The sequence below is a fragment of the Myodes glareolus genome, chromosome 8 (assembly GCF_982192425.1).
Source record: "Myodes glareolus chromosome 8, mMyoGla1.1, whole genome shotgun sequence".
NCBI lineage: Eukaryota > Metazoa > Chordata > Mammalia > Rodentia > Cricetidae > Myodes > Myodes glareolus.
In genome coordinates, this window is record NC_142033.1 from 66,321,218 (window position 1) to 66,338,480 (window position 17,263).

Consider the following 17,263-nt stretch of genomic DNA (forward strand, 5'->3'; position numbering starts at 1 on the left):
GGAATGTCAGTTCAGCACAGAAGTGACTCTCAGCCAAGTCCCATGCTTAGAGTCCCATCGTGTACATATACAAAATATTTTGAATGACAACAATAATAAGCCTCAGACTGAAAACGGGGAAAAAATCCCAGCGTATGTAACAAAATGCTTTAGGTAAAATCCACTGATGTCACTTGCACGGATCTCTATAATGCGCCCATCTAAATCCCCGCATACTATGTATGCTACATTTAGCCATGCTAACTTTAAATGTTTTCACTTCACAAGATAATGCTTTTTCTGCATTTTGAACTAAACAAGACACAGTTAAAAGTGTATGTTAAGTGAAAAGATCTAGGAATTAGCCAAAGGAAAGGGCCTGATGTTCTTCTGATATCACGGCAAGGTTACGCTTGTATCTTTCCAAAAATAAATGCAGTCTCAGATGGCTCCCACTCCAAAACATCTGACGAGGACAGCATCCCAGAGCCCACTGGATAAATGAAGTGTCTGAAGGTAGATGACATGAGATATCAAGGCTTTAACTCCTCAAGCTGAGACCTTGGGAAGACAATAAGAACACAATACTGCTGACCCCAAGACAGTGCTGCTATGTTTACTGACTATATTACATGTTAATTCTCAGCTTGTCAATGCAGATTCCAAAAGCCTTTTGTCAAGGGGGATAAAAGGCATACGTGTAGTAGAAGATAGTATGGAGTTATTTTTGCCATGCTAAGGATTGTTTTTATGCATTTTTATTACCAGTCCCAGGAATGATTACTGGAATAAAAAGAGAAGTTTCAAAAATGGCCAATATGTTTAGTAAATCTACTAATATTACAAAAAAGGTCTAGCAGAAATTAACTAAGAGATGGGCAAATTGAGAAAGACAATTTTACAAAATTGAGCTACTTCAGATTATTTGTTGCTTAGCTGTCATCTTTGCTGTCAACACGTGTTGCTTTAATATGTCAACTTTCACTCATGCTATTATCAATGGCCAAAATAATGATGCATATAAAAGATAAACAAAATCTCTCAAGTGACCTTTGAACAGATATCACAGTTAAGATATCTATGCCTTTCTTTAGCACTATTAGATATTCCTATAATTCTGTTATGTTTGTCTATATTCATTAGCCTAGCCAATCAGGCAATAAGTTCAACCTTGGCCTTTATTACAGCCACAATTTTCTCTTTAGAAAGTTAAAGGGGAAGAGATGTCAGAGGCACGGAGTCCTTTTGCTCACAGGTAAGCACTAGGTAACCTGGAATGTCAACCACGTGGGACTGTTCCTTTAAAAGGAAGAGATGCATAACCTGTTAATCATGCAGAAGGCTCGGATCAAATGTGGCAAATAGCCGGGTTATTTTGTGTACTATCTGTATAGACAGAGACCACACTGGATCTTTCCCCAAATACGTATCATAAGCTTAATTTTTTTTCTGTCAATCTATAGAACTCATCTTTATGGCAGGTGTCAATGTGTACTTGACAAAGAGTTTCAATGTAGTCACAGCCTATCTTTATTTAGCTTACCGTGTGCTTTATTGTCCATGGTACTGAGTTAACTATCACCAGGAAAGTTTTCACCAAAGTGTGCTGTGCTTAAATATGCCTGAAATAAACTACTCAGGGTCAGGAGTCCCAAAGTTTGAACAAACACCACCTACTTAGTTGTGTTGAACTGATCTGCCTTCTTGCTTAGATCCTTCCACTCTTGATGATGGTGGTCCCAGAGATTTCCCTACCCCCAACAACTGGCATCTTTTAAAATTCATGCTAATGACTGAAATCTTTCACCAGTTAAGGAACTTAGAATGTGAACTGTTTCTCCTTGGGCAGAAAGTCTAGGAGAATCCATACTGCAAGATAAAGAGTAGAAATATTGGCTTGTGAGAGCACAGGGGAAATCACACTGGGGAGCCCTACATCAATGGGGAGTCAAAGTTAGGAGGTCAAGAGGAAAGGGAAGCAGATATTCAGATCTGGGTGAGGATCAACAGAATGAAACGACAAGAAAAGGTGAGAGATGAGACCACTGAAGCAGATGGGTGCACAGAGAATTAGTCTGTAGAAGGCTCCAGGGCCTCTAAATTTTTTCAGGAGCCAATAATATCCAGTAGCATTTAAGCAGCCGGAAGTGCGGGGCCCAGAAATCATCACAGCTTCTCTGAGTCATTCCATCCCTCTAAGAAGATATAGTTATCTGTTTAGTTGACCTCACAGTGTCATAGGCTTTTAATTTAATTTGGATGCTGCTTTTAGTTACATGTATAAGAGTTATGCGTTGATGGAGAAAATAGCACATAATTTAGTACATCATGGGTTCTGAGGATCAGGAGCTGAGGCCTGACAGTATTTCATCCTCTGCTTCCAAACTTCTTCTGGAAGCTGCAGTCGCAGGTGAGCCAGGGCTGCAGCCTCTTTTCAAGGTATGACTAGAGAACCATCCTTTCCAGGGCCTGTGCGTGCATGCTTTTTCTTTCCAACAGCATGGGTGAGGGCCTCAGTTCCTTGCTATCTACCAAATAGTAACTGCCCTCAGCTCCTGGCAATGTAGCCTTATCCCAGCACAAAGCAGCTATCAACATAGGAACTGATTTCTTTATAACTCGCAAGGTGAGGTGCTTAACAATACAACGCTACTATTGTCTGTAATCTAGGCATGGGTGTGCAACCTCATATACCCCGGCAACTTTGTCTACCATATTCTGTTGGTTAGAACCAAATGACAGAATATGCATTTGCACTCTCAGAGACTGAGATGGGGGAGCCACGTTAGAGTCTGTCATATAGAGACAACTAGTGTTGGTGCATGGTACCGGGGACCTTCTTCAAAAAAATAAGATTCCACAGCAATGCAAGGAGCAACATCACAAAATAAACTACAGGGAGCAAGATGAGACAATGAGGTGCTCAAGCCATGTCAAGTTAATGGGACAAGGTTATTTTTTTTTCTCTTTACTCCTAGGTGGATTTCTTTCCCAGAAATCTAAGCCTTTCTTTTCCCAAATAGACAGAAACCACAAACACGATGAAATTAGATGAGTAATCTAGCAGGAACAAGTGTAAAGATCAAGATTTGGGTCTCTAAATTGACTTCACAAGTTGAGGCAGGGCTGGGTAATAACGGCTTGTGAATAGGGCTTAAGGGATTTGGCTGACTCAGTGAGTCAGCAGCATGAGGTGGTTGCCAAGAATAGCAAAGCAATTGTGGGCAGTGTTAGACAAGTATAATTCCTCCATCCAGAGGGAGAGAGATGACCCTTCCTCACTGTGCTAATCTGAGAGCACATGGAGGATGGTACACATTGTAGGCTCCCCATTCTAAGAGGAATATAGGTCAATTAAAGTACCTACAAAAGGAATGTCCTAGGGAACTGAATAGATTGAGATAACAGCATGGCTACAAACCAAGACAATTCAATCTGCAAAGACAAAATCCTACCGTGGATAACCATATTCTTGTCAAACCCTAGAGACCTTTGTTCAGGATAAATAGTTAGATGGCATACCAGTGATTTGTCTGTTTGCTGTGACCAGATACCTAACAAAACGGAATTTCCGAAAAGAGGGGTTTGGCTCTTGCTTTAAGAAAGAAATATAGGCTATCATCGCACAAAAGACTCAGCAGGAGTAGAGCTGGTTGCATTCATACATTGGGCCCATAGTCAGGAAATAAAGAAATGAATACTGGTACCCATTTTTTATTTCTCTAGGATTTCATCTCAAAGGATAGTGCCATATTTAGGACAAGCCTTCTTTGCTAAGTTAAGCCTTGCTGTAAATAAGCTCATAAACAAACCCACAGGTATGTGTAAGTGGTTGTTCCAGACCCTATGAAGTTGGCAGTGAAGACTAACCATCCTGGATAATTTTATCTAGACAAAGAAACCCAGAGGCATAAATAGAAATAAGTCCTGCCGGATCAGCTTTTGCTCAGAGTGAAGTCACGTCCAATAGACATTGATGTCCGAGCCAGAAATATATGCTTCTCACTGGAGGCTCTCACTGAACCATGGACTTATTCCACTGACTGCCAAGCATAAGCCATGCCTAACAAAGAAGAGACATTCCCTGTTACCAGGTGGGTCCCTTGAGTAAGACAAGAAAATAAACCTTTGGAAAAAAACTGGATCTCCTAAGTGTTGAAATAACCAGAACAACTCAAATCTCCATTGCTTATCTCATGTGAAGGTCAAATGCTAGTGGCCAAGGATCAATGTCTGTGGCTTTTGGAGTCTTCCTCTCATTCTTGGGATTGAGCTGAGGGAACTGTGGACACAGGAAGAACAAGGGAGCTGGTGAGAGTTTTTGCCTTTGGATTTTCCTCTGACGCTGTTAATCAGATCACTCCATCGACTGGAGGAGGTCACATGACCGAGGACAGCATGAAGGATGAAGAAGCGTAATTTCACCATAAGTGGAAAGAATACCGCAGATCACACAGCAGTGGGCAAGTCCATCTCTCTATAGAAAAGGCAAAATATTCCTTTCCCTCACACATCAGATAATTTCTATGGAAGCAATAGCACTTTCAAAGAAATGCCCAAGAATCATTTTTTTCCAGCCTGGGACTGTTCATTCATTTTTGGAAAGCTCTGTTCACATATACAAAGGGTAACAGTGAACTTCACTGTGGGCATCTATAAACTGGTTAGCACATCCCTCACCTGGGAGAGAGGCGGAGGACAGAAATTACTTGGGAAGAGAAAGAAATCTACAGAACATTCAAACCTTGTAAACGAAGTCCAACAGCTGAGAAGGCACCACTCTGAAGCACTAAATTACTCTAGGACTGGGGGAAGGGAAGAGATGAAAAGAAAAATAGAAGAAGCTGAATTTAATTAAGGGCCCTTAAAAGAAAGTATTAGTAGCTAGTCTCCATAAGGAATAATAAATGAAAACAGCCAAGTTGGGCAGCACAGGCATAAATTGTGGTGCCTCTTATGTTTCCTTCTCCCAAACTGAACTTATTTATCTGTGAAAATTTTATAGATGGTGGGAGAAAAATCAAGCCGATTAAAGCTTATCTGTCTGCATTTCAGAAATTCTTATTGTCTTGGCCACCAGGAGTAGAACAGACCCAGTGGTGTGGAGAAGAAAAGCTGCCCCTTGTTTCCTTGGTGTGCCCAGGGTGCCGGGGAAGCTGGGTGAGACAAGGGACACTTAGTGTAAAATACTCCACTCTTCACCTGAGCATCCTCTAATTTTTAAAAGATTTTATTTTGGAATTCAGAGGGTAGTTTTATTTGTTGGCTTGTTTGCTTGTTTTTTTCTCCTGTTGCCACACTTTTTGATCTCTTGTAATGTAGACTAGGGATGTCACTTAGTTGGTAGAGTGTTTGCCTAAAATGAATGAAGCTCTGGGTACAATACTCAGAATCCTAAACTGAGGACTGTAACAGTGCATGCTTGTAATTCCAACACACCGGGGACAGGCAGGAGGCAGAAGTTCAAGGCCATCCTTAGCTACACAGTGATTCCAAAAACATCACAGGCTGGGCTACATGTAACCTTGTTTTAAATAAGTAAAGCAAATCAAACTCTTGAAATGTTCAAGTCCAAAACTATGCACATTACCCATAACTTATGAGAATTCAGATTACCAAGTAGCTCTGTTTCAAGATCAACTTGCTACCCTATGGGGAAAACATATCTTAAAATGGTAGTGTGGTAGCCAGTTCAACATCATTCACCTCAAAAGCTGGATCAGGGTAACATGAAGGTGGTGAACAAGCAAAATTTCTGAATGTCAAGTCTTGATCAGGTCAGTAGAAATTGAAGGGCTAGAATGAAGTCCCTACGGAGCCCTCCCATCTTGGCTAATGCTATAAGCACTAAGTTCTTACTTTATACCACATATGGTTCTCAGAATTTGCTTGTGGTATCTCAGAAAGATATCATATGATAGAGATATTGTTTCTGTGTCCATTTCATGTGTTCTATTTCACATAATATTTGAAAACAGAGCCAGAGTGGGAGGCTTGCACATATAAAAATGTATGGAAATTCATTATGTTAAAAAGTCAATCAGTATGACAGGTGTGGTGCATAGACCTTTAACCCTAGCACTCAATAGACAGACAGCAGGGGACCTTCTGTGAATTCAAGGCCACTTTGGTCTAGAGAGCAAGTTCCATTACACGGTCAGTCGACAAAGTATCCAAAATTGAATGGATTGCTGTTACCAAGTCCTGGAGAAAGAGCAGGGCAACACGGTCGATGCTGCATGAGTAGATCCTGCGGCTTAGGAAGACAACTCAGTCTTAACTGCCAGCCGGGGGGTTGTTCCGGGCACTAGCAGCCTTACTTGGAGGTTTCACCAACATTCATGTTTGTCCTTGTGCACCAAAGATTGGATAGAGTGTTCGGAGAGGCAGAATTCACCACACTGCTAACTACCCAGAAACCACAAATATGACATCCACAGAAGGGCAACTAAGAATACCCCTCACATTCAGCCCACAGCCCTCAGCATTAAAAAGGAACTACAGCCACGTGCAAAAACCAGGTGAATTTTGTAAACAGTGCCGAACAGTATGAGAGAAAGAAACAAAATATATGGTGACATTTAAAACAGGGAACCGTATGCAAACCTCAGGCTTGCTGAAGTCTTTAGCCGTTCAGGGACAGAATGTTGGTGAGGAAGAACCTCCAAGGCCTCCTGGAGTGACATCAGTGTTCCACACTTTGCTGAAGGAGAGAAGAAAAGATGTCTGTAGGCTTCTTACATCCAGCTTCATGCATTGAGATCACGATGCTGGGGATGTAGCTCAGTGGTAGAGCAGTTGTCATGTACACATGAGGGCCTGGGATAATTCCCAACACCCAAATAGGTAACAATGATATATAAGAACGATAATGACCGCAAGTTTATCTACTGCTTGTACTTCTTTAGATCTCCACGTATAAGTATGCCGGGTTTTAATTTATTGTCTTATATAGGAAGGATTGAAGTAATTGCTTTTGAAATGAAAATTTCTGCTCTAATTGTACCTGAGCCTAAGAAATCAGGAAACTAAATAAACAATCAGCGTTATGTTTAATAAAGCTAGATATGAGTTGTTTTAAATGCTAAAGACTTAACAATGCTGAAGTACAACAGATCAAAGGCTGAATTTCCCTCTCAGCTGAGTCTTGTTCTTCCCCAGTTCACGTCTGTGCATTGCCTCTGGATACTGGAATTACTGCTGCTTTCTTCTTTATGGTTTCTAATTTTCCCAATCACCTTTAGTGTTTAAAAGGGAGTACTTTATAATGAACCAAATACAGAAGCATACCAGCCATTGTGTTTAAGTCTTGAAAGCAAAGATCAGGGGTTAGAAAGCAGGCCTAGCACTCTGGGTATTAGGCCCTCCTGCGGCACCTGCTTCTCTGTCCACATCAGCTCACAATATACTACTCCGCACAGAATGCGGTCATCAGGATATCCTCCCAGGACAGTAAGGCCATGCTGTATAAGCTCCTTTCTCTCATCTCTCTTGTGGGGACTACAATCTCTGACCAGCAGGAAAGAAACAGTACTCTGTAAACCTCACTGGAGGATGCAGAAGGATGAGGATTTCATGGGCATCTTTAACTATGCGGAGAATTCTTGGACAGCCTAGACCACATGCAACCTTGTCTCAAAAAAAAATCATTTTATTTTTTAGCTATGACCAGCATTTTCAGTATTGGAGCACATTATTAGGATAGAGTAATGTTTATATCATGACTGACTAAATGGTTTACTAGTGTCTCCATTTAAAATATAGGTTTACGTATTAGTTTACTTTTCATTATAATATTATACAATGTGAAAGGCAGAAGAAAAATACCCCGAATAAGACCTCAAAGGTTTTTAAGAAATAATATATTGTAATTTATTGACCTTAAGGCTTTGTTTTTTAACATTTTAATATTTGAGAAAATTGAAATGCCTCATAACTGATGACAACTTACTCCTGCTGCTGGCCAAGTGGTCACATGGTGTTAGTGCCACAGACGCTGCTGTTCTATAGCTACTCCCTTGTGGAAGGATGTTCCCCTGTGCAAGGAAAGAGGTACCACTGCGGAAGGATGCAACCCTGTGAAAGGATGCACCCCTGTGCAAGGATGGACCCTGGAGAAAGATGCACCGAGGCAGAAGGATGCACCACTGCGGAAAGACGCGCAACTGCTAAAGGATGTGGTCCTGTAGAAAGATTCACCACTGCGGAAGGACGCACCCCTCTGGAAGGATGGACCACTGCAAAAGAATACAGCACTGCAAAAGGATGTACCCCTGCAGAAAGACACACCACTACTGAAGGACACAATCTGTGGAAGGATGCACCCATGTGGAAGCATGCACCCCTACAGAAAGATGCACGCATGTTGAAGGATGCACTCTTGTGGAAAGAAGTACTACTGTGGATGGATGCACACCTGTGAAAGGATGCACCCCTTAAGAAAGATACACCACTGCAGAAGGATGAAACCCTGTGGAAGCATGCAACTTTGTGGAAGGAATCACCCTTGAAGAAAGATGCACCCCTGTGGAAGGATGCAACTTTGTTGAAAGACGCACCACTGAAGAAGGATGCAACCCTGTGGAAAGATACACCCCTGAGGAAGGATGCACCTCTGCAAAGGATGCACCACTGTGGGAGAAGGCAGCCCTGTGGAAAGAAGTACCTCTGCAGAAAGAAGTACCTCTGTGGAAAGATGCAACCCTGTAGAAGAATGCACTCCTGTGGAAGGTTGCACCCCTGAGGAAAGACTCACCACTGCAGAAGGATAGAACCCTGTGGAAGGATGCAGCCCTGTGGGAAGATGCACCTCTTTAGAAGGAGTCACCCCTGTTGAAGGATGCACCCCTGTGGGAGGATGTGCCTTTGCAGAAAAATGTATCCCTGCAGAAGGATGCACCTCTGTGGAACAATGCACCCCTACAGAAAGGCACATCACTGCACAAGCCTGTACATCTGCAGAACGGTCGATGCACACCTGAAGAAGGCAGCCTTTAAGTTGTCTTCCAGTGATCCCAACTTCCAATATTTGTGCTGCTAAGTAACTCCGTCAGCGTGAGAGTGGCCTGGATGTGGTTTGTTTCCAAAATAAACAAAAATGGGAAATGCAAGAAGTCACTTCAGAGATTTGGTTACAACGATGCTATGGCACCTACCTTGGGTGACCACTTTATTGTCATCTGCTCAGTCACGAGACCGGCTATGTTCTATGAATTGCCCTATGAAGAGACCACACAGGAAGGGACTGAAGGAGGCCTCTGAAACAGATGCCAAAAAACTGAGCCCTCACACTAACAACCTGTCAAACAGGAGTTTCTCATTAGCCAATGTGGCCAGAGGTCCTTCCCCTCGGAGTCTCTGCAGCCACAGCGATTCATACCTTGTGACTAAGATACTGTGTACTGAAACTAAAGACCCAGCTGTACCAGCCGAGATTCTGGACCCTGCGTGAAACTATGAGATATGGTTTCAGGAGATGATGTTAAAACATTTATAGTTTTAGGACAAGAACATTGGGGGTAACTCATCACGCAGCAAGAGCTAACCAGTATGTGTATAGTAACATCAGGAAAATGGAGCTACTGGCATGCTTCAAAATATAAATGTGGAATATAACTCAATTATCTTTAAAAATACACACTAAAATTTGAACTAGCCTCTAGTAGGCAGCCTGTACACAGGAATTAAAAGAAAAACAGAGATGGAGATGAAGCACTTTATAGCCCATCTCCTTAGATAAAAGAGTAACCAGAAATTCTGTATTATTTTGTCAAGCCAAAATCAAACACTTGATGTGATTATGCTGTATAGTTTGTCTGTTCTAACATAGGTCCATAGACAAGATGGCCTAAACAAGAGACATTTATTATCTTACAATTTTAAAAACATGGGACTCTAAGGTCAAGGTCTGAGCAGGTTGGCTCCTTCTCAGGGCTGAAGGGAGACCCCAGGCTTCTGTCTTTGGTTTGTTGATTGCTCAACTTTGCCTGTGTCTTTAAAGTTTCTTCTGCATCTCACTCTGAGTCCTTATTTACTCTTTTCAAGGTTGCCGTTTATATGGCATTTGGCCTGTGACTTGCAAGGTACAGAAAATGGAATTTGCCCTCTGTGGTGGGACTCATGACATCTCCTTAAAATATGTTCTGGGTTTGCTGGGTGGTGGTGGTGCACACTGAATTCCAACACTCAGGAGACTGAGGCCAGCCTTGTCCACAGAGGAGGTTCTGGGACAGCTGGTGGCTACATAAAGAAACCCTGTGGGGGGGGGGGGAGTACATTTCTTAATCTTTTCTAAATATAAGCATATACCAAAAGACAGACTATGAACACAGTGGAATTATAGTACCTTGAGCAAAGTCACAGGCCATGACCACAGCTATAAAGTCAGATAGTGTTTAAGGGATGCAAATTGTGGGATGGTGGGTGGTAGAAAATAGTATCAGAATCCAGAAATGAATTTAACCAAAGTAGTTACCCCAGGGTTTTAGGACGGCAAATGAGGGCATAAAGAAACCCAGTAATAGCTCCACTTTCCTATGCTGATATACCAAAGACTAAAACAGTTGAGAGCTAAACATATTCCACTCCAATGATGGAGCTTAAGCTGGAGAATGTTACCACAGGAGAGACAAGTAGCCTGCTAGCCTGACATCTGCCAACTTATGCTGAAGAAAGGACCCCCCTAGACCAGGCAGACCTCCGTCATGTAATAGACCTCCTGAGTAACAGTTAGGAACTCTTGCCAGCAGGCCCCTCCCTGAAGACACTTTGCTTCCTAAAGAAAGAAGGGTTGAACAGACGGAAGCATCTGCAGTGATCCTTTCCACATCTGCCGATCAATGTGCTCCTCTATCCTCTTTGGCAGGCAGCAGCCCTGCCAACTCAAAATGGCGTCCAGGAAAAGGTGAACCTGCAGACGCAGGCCCCCCCTCCAGAGAATGAACAGGAGCTGGAAAAAGGCATGAAATCCTATATAACAGTGGGCCAACCCCTTTCTGACACGTATCTCCTTAGGGACAAGGTACCGCTATTACGTCACCTGTGTACCTCTACGGTCTATTATCTTCTTTGTTGGACTGAGTAGGAATGACCTTTGACACAGACGCTGACAGAGCATCACACTAAGTCAGGGGCCTCAAAGAGAGCTAGGGCATGCCTGGGAACTTTGAGACCATAATAGCTTCCTAGTTAAAGGCTGATTATATGTGGGAAGAGGAGCCCAATTACACAGAGAACGGAGCTCTTAAGCCTAGCATTTTCTTTTGTCAATTAGTTTATGCAGTGCAATTACAACAATATCATGAATATTGCATTTAAATACTTTATGGATAGTTACATTCCTGGAATGTAAGTACATTTTGAAGGCATGAAGAACTCAACTCTATTTGAGGAAAGAAAGTGGGATATACTACACTCCCCTCTCTGGGTCTGTGATGCACCCACACAAGGGAGACACACTGGCAGGTTTGACTTTGGCCTGCCTCTCCTGACAGCATACTGTTTGCAGATGGAACACTCAACCTACAACCAGGCATCCTCACCCATCGCTCTCCATTTATTTGTTTGTTTGTTTGTTTATTTATTTAATTATTCATTTATGTATGTATTTTGGAGACAAGGACTCTCATTTGAACCTGGAGCTTGCCATTTCCGCTCACCCGGCTGATAAGTGCGTCTATCTCTGCCACACTCACTGCCGCATTCCTGCAGGGTGCTGAAGCTACGCTCAGCTTTTATGTGAGTGACACAGGGAACTAGAACTCAGATTGTCCTCAAGCTTTTGTGGGCTTACTGTTGTTTAAATCACTCTCAGGAGAATTAGTAAGGCATCCCCAGAGAACCATCTTCACCCCTTTTATGGGCCCCACCTCAGTGGCCCAAAGACCTCCCCTAGGCCTCAGCTATGGAAAACAACTTCCCCTTCCTCCATGTGGGACTAACCCTTTAACAATGGGCCACTGGTGGTGCTGGTGGTAGTGGTGGTGGTAATTCCAACCATTTTTAAATTCTAGCAGATGGAAATGAAAGGGTTTATAGAGTCAAAAGTCCAAATTTAGCCCTGTGATCACACAAGACAAGAAGAAATCAGGTCATGTTTTCAGAGAAAAGAAAGTCATCAGATAACCTCTTAATCATAGGAGGGTGGATTGTTTGCATTTGAGTGGAGACAGATTGGGATTTGGGATGGGCAGCAGGGTAGGCATGTGATGGCCAGCTGAGTTGGAAGGACGCCCTAGCCTTCCTGTTTGTGGACGTGACCCTGGCTTCCTCTCTCCCAAGTAGACAACTCTGGTTAATTAGCAAGTCAAAAGAAACAGAAACAGTCTTAGACCCCAGCACAATCAAATTAGTGGAGTGATTTGGGGATGTCATTTCAAACAGTGTAATCATGCTCTCTTTGTTGTGGTCAAAAGGAGTGAAAATTATCCTGCAACCCCAAAGCGTTCCCTGTAACCAACCGGCACGAAGGATAGCTTCATTTCCTATCAGTGCTCTTCAATTTTAGATGACGGCTTTTGATGAAGACAGGAATGCACAATGCACAATTAAGCAATATCCATCAAGCCTCCCCTACGAGGAGGACCTTTTAAAAATACATTTGACTTTTAAGGTGATTCAGCACAGAGAGCCATTAGCACACCATCTAAATCAGGACCTGGAAAGTTTATTAAAATTGGATTTTTAACCTGATCCCAATTTCTACTGCTTGTAAAGAATCCCACTGGACTTCTTAAAATTCAGGCTATTAACCTGAAAGATTCAAGCATCCATTATGAGAAGAGAGGATATAGGGAAGCCCTTCAGGCAGGGGTTGTAGGTAAGGATCCTCTGAGTCTGGTCAGGTAGTGAGTGTGAATCCTCAGAGTCCTAAGAAGAAGAGGTTCACTCGGCTCCTCCTCTTCCCGTCTCCTCTCCTCCTGACCTTCTCCTTGCCCATCACTCTTCTGAAAGGCAGGAAACGTATACCAACAAGAAACATAACTAAATCATTCAAGTACTGAGAGCACTGGACAAAGAGTCGAGTTTTAACTGGAAGGGGAGCTGTCTAGATTAACCGCTTTACCCGGTGCACTAACCCTTAATTGCAAAATAGGGAAGGGTTAATGATCCCTGGGAATGGTTAAGAGAAATGTATTGCTCTGTCACCTTAAAAGGTTAACAAGTTCCTTTCTTTGTGGACTATGTTAGCCTGCGTGTAAAGTGGGAAATTTTATGTTTCCAACAAGGTTGCTGTAAGAACAGCAGATGCATGAAGAAGGCAGAGCCTTTGTGTGGTGTGGGAGGGTAGACACTGGCCGGTCAGTTTAGGGAAGTGGCAATTCCCAGGTTTATTGAGAGAACATGTCTTAAAAAATAAGGTGTTAATATATATATAAAAGGCATTCAATCCTTAATCAACCTTTGCCCCCTCATATACTACAAGTCTCTCTCTCTCTCTCTCTCTCTCTCAAACACACACACACACACACACACACACACACACACACACACACACACACACACACTTGTCCAGCACCTGACACAAGTCTTAATCCATCTTAAATGTTATTATTGCAGATTGTTGACCAAAGTCATAGGTCACCAGCATTTATTTGCTTCTCATGGCTTTAACTTTGATGTGTGGTCAGAGTTTGCAGTTTAGCCAAGATGAAGGAGTCTCGGCAAAGGTGGATTGTGCATTAAAACCTTACTGTTCCTTGAGGCAGTGACATTTTAATGTTCCCTTTCTCTCTCATATCCAAGTGTCCAGAAACTGTTATAATAGCTTATTACTAGTGGTGTAGAAATTATCTGAAACACACTTTTGTTTTCTACTTGGTGGGACTGTCTTGGGTCATAGAACTGTGAGTGACAGCTGGTTTTCTGGTTGATTATTAGCATGTCTTTTATGAGCCTCAATTCTCACACCCAATGTACTGACATGGAAACTTGTCTGAATCAAAGCCAATGATCCTTTAAAGATCAAATATGTAACCTTAAAAATTATTTTCATTTTTAACTATAGGTATGTGTCTATATGTGTGCATGTTTGTGTGTGCACACTTGTATGTGAGAGCGGGGCCTGTTTTTAGGCTAGAAGAGGGTATTGAATGCACTGGAGCAGAAGGTACAGAGGATGTGAGCTCTCTATCCTAGGAACAGAACACTGATCTTCTGCTGACTCTTAACTAGTAAGTCATCTCTTCAGGCCCAACAGACTGTTTTTATGGTTTTGTCTGTGTTGTCGGGTTTCGTTTTTTTTTAAGCTATTTGGGATAATGTTTGTTAATTCTTTGTTTTTGTTTTTTTGTTTTACGCCTTAGGTTATATGTCAGACAACCTACAAAAGACTGGTAAGAGATAATTATATCATGGTTACTCATGCCCAATACTCTTCTAATCTACTGGAAAAGCCAGATGAAAAAGCAGTTCTGTGAGGAACAGTATTACAAATGATAGAGCAGAGCTGAGATCTACACTGAGTGAGCAGAAGCCAGGCCCAGGGACATCTAGGAGAGGGCTCAGCGTCTAGGTCCATACAACCAAAGAACAGCAAAAAAGTCCATTGGTATTTTTAGTTACCTAAATCTAAGAACAAGGATTATTGAGCAATAAGTGTTTGAGGAAACTGAGGTGAGGAGACAACTGTTAAGACCTTTATAGAGGTCGGGCAATGGTGGCACGCACCTTTAATCCCAGCACTTGGGAAACAGAGGCAGACAGGTCTCTGTGAGTCCAATGCCTGCCCTTGCCATACCTTCTGCATAATTCAGAAAAGAAGGGCTTTCTGTTTGGATTATGCTTAGAAAAATATTGTTTCTAGGAATAACCTGTTTAAACTCCCTTTTTAGGTGGTCTTGTTTACTGCGATTGAATTGAATCATTACATTTTAATTTTTCTTCAAATGCCTGGAAATCACCTCTGCTATTCAAGCATCATCATGATCATGAGATTCAATATTCATTGTGTCTCAGATCCATCCCTCCAAGGGTGCTGATCTTGCCTTTAAGGACCTAAATTATCCTTTTTCATTGTGAAATAACATTTTCAAAAGCCAGAAATTGAATTATTATTTGTATATTATTCTAAATTTGGTATCATTCTATTTACTGTTTGAGTCAATCTTTGTAAGAAATAAGTGAAGATTTCCTTCGGGTCCTGTGTAACCACAGTAAATGATTAAATTTTCTTTTCTACTTCTCCAATTCTATCCCAAGCTTTCAAAGCTGTTGCATGGCATAGAACCAAGGTGTGGTCATCATACAGAGCTTGCCATTGTTCATTGGTATGCTCTCCCTCTCTAAGAAGTTGATCTTGGGCGATTTCTATACTTATAGCCCTACTTTCTTATTCAATGGTCTTAGCCTCATCTTTTTACCAGGTCCTCCATTGTAATTGAGGACCAGGCTCTAAGACTTCTATAACCAAATCTCTCCAGTCTTGAGGGACAGTTCTGTTATAAATTGACCGTGAGTTTCACATCTGCTTCACAAAAGGTGAGCACATGCCATACGAAATTACTGCTTCCTTGAATTTCCTTAAATCTAATGTTTCCACTGGATTCCAGTGAGCGCTTAAACAGCCTTGGGGATATCTGTCATTTGATAGTTCTTGTAAGGTGACTGGATATATTAAGGTTAGCTGTTGTAAATCTTAGTTCCTCTCTAACTTTATAATGAAACATTGAAATAGGTTTTTGTTAAATTCATCTGTCTGGATCTGAATATTCCTATGATCTGTTTTAGCAAGTGTTTCTATGGCCTGTATTTTGGCAGTCTTATCAACTAACTTTTAGAAGGATAAATCAAATAATACAAATTTTCAAAATAATAGTCTTATGTCAATCCCAGTTAAATTGATTATCCCTTCATTTAATTGTTCAAATTTTAAACCATTTATCATGTAATCATACAAAGACCTAACTCTTTCCTTTGATTTAGTGTTTCCCATTTTTTAACATGAGGAAAAAAAACTCTTTCTTTTAACAAATTCCTCACTTTAAGAATTCACAATTGTCTCAGCAAATCTGTCAATAATGATGATTCAGATGATGGTGAAGTGTGAAGCTGACTGCTGTTGAGTAGAACAGTAGAAGCCCATAAGGGTTTCAAGGCAGCTACCTAGCTTGGCAGGAGCCCAAAAAAGCCAAGTGTAGCTCTGTACTCTGCCGGTGGTTGCAAAGTCAGAGGCAAGCAGCTTCTTCATGAATTCCTTCCCTAAAGTTGGATGTCAGATTGGTGTGAATTCTAATTGATCTTAATAATAAAAGCCTGGAGTCATGTATTAGGGCATAAAAGCAAAAGCTCCGAGTAGCAGAGCATCCAGCCACTCCAGTTCTTACCTCTACAAAATCCTCAGACTGAAAAGGGTCCTGTATCTACAAGTCCTCAGACTGAATAGCTTGAGCTCCTCCCACTTTGCATTCCTCTCTCCACCCATCCATATCTCTTCCTTTCTCCACTTTACTAAGGTTGGGATTAAAGGCCTGTGACTCCCAAGTACTGGGATTAAAGGTGTGAGCCATCACAACCTGGCTATGTTTCTCTTTGAAATTTAATCAATCTAGTGTGGGTAGCCTTGAACTCACAGAGACCCACCTGCCTCTCCCTTCTGAGTACCAGGATTAAAGGTGTTTGCCGCCACTGCCTGGCCTCCATGCTTAACTAATGGCTAGCTCCACACTCTGATCCTCAGGCAAGCTTTATCAGTTATAACACAAACAAAATATCACATGTGACTAACAGGGACTTTGAGCCCAGGGCTGGGATTTTAGGTTCTTTTGAGGTTTTGTGGTGGGTAATTAAGAAAGCTGGTTGATTATCCTTTGATTTCCAGGGTGCGAACAGAAGAATTATCTGTATCTCACGAATGACTTGAGGAATTCATAACCCTGTGCCAAGCACTGAAACCCATTGGACCCATAGGAAAAATAACCTTAGCCAACTTAGGGCATCAACACCCTTCCCTATGTTGAAGGACTCCTGATCTTCACTGTGCTTGGTGTCTGGTAGAAGCTTAAGTAGACCATAATTCAGCCATTTAAAGAATTTTTCCACAAGTTTGTAAAATGGGAGAAAAAGGCTGTCTCTAAACCTAATGTAAATTTTACATGCTAAGATTTTTCAAGATACAGATTTAAACTGACTTTTGTAAATGCATTTTTTTTTTCTACCTGAAATGGGCATGCCAATTTTACATTTACTCAAAGATTAAGTGGTCTAGGTCTCCACGATGTTTCTGGCTTTATCTGACACAATATGCTGTACTGGGCATCCCTTTGCCTTCTGAAAGGGCCTAGGCTAA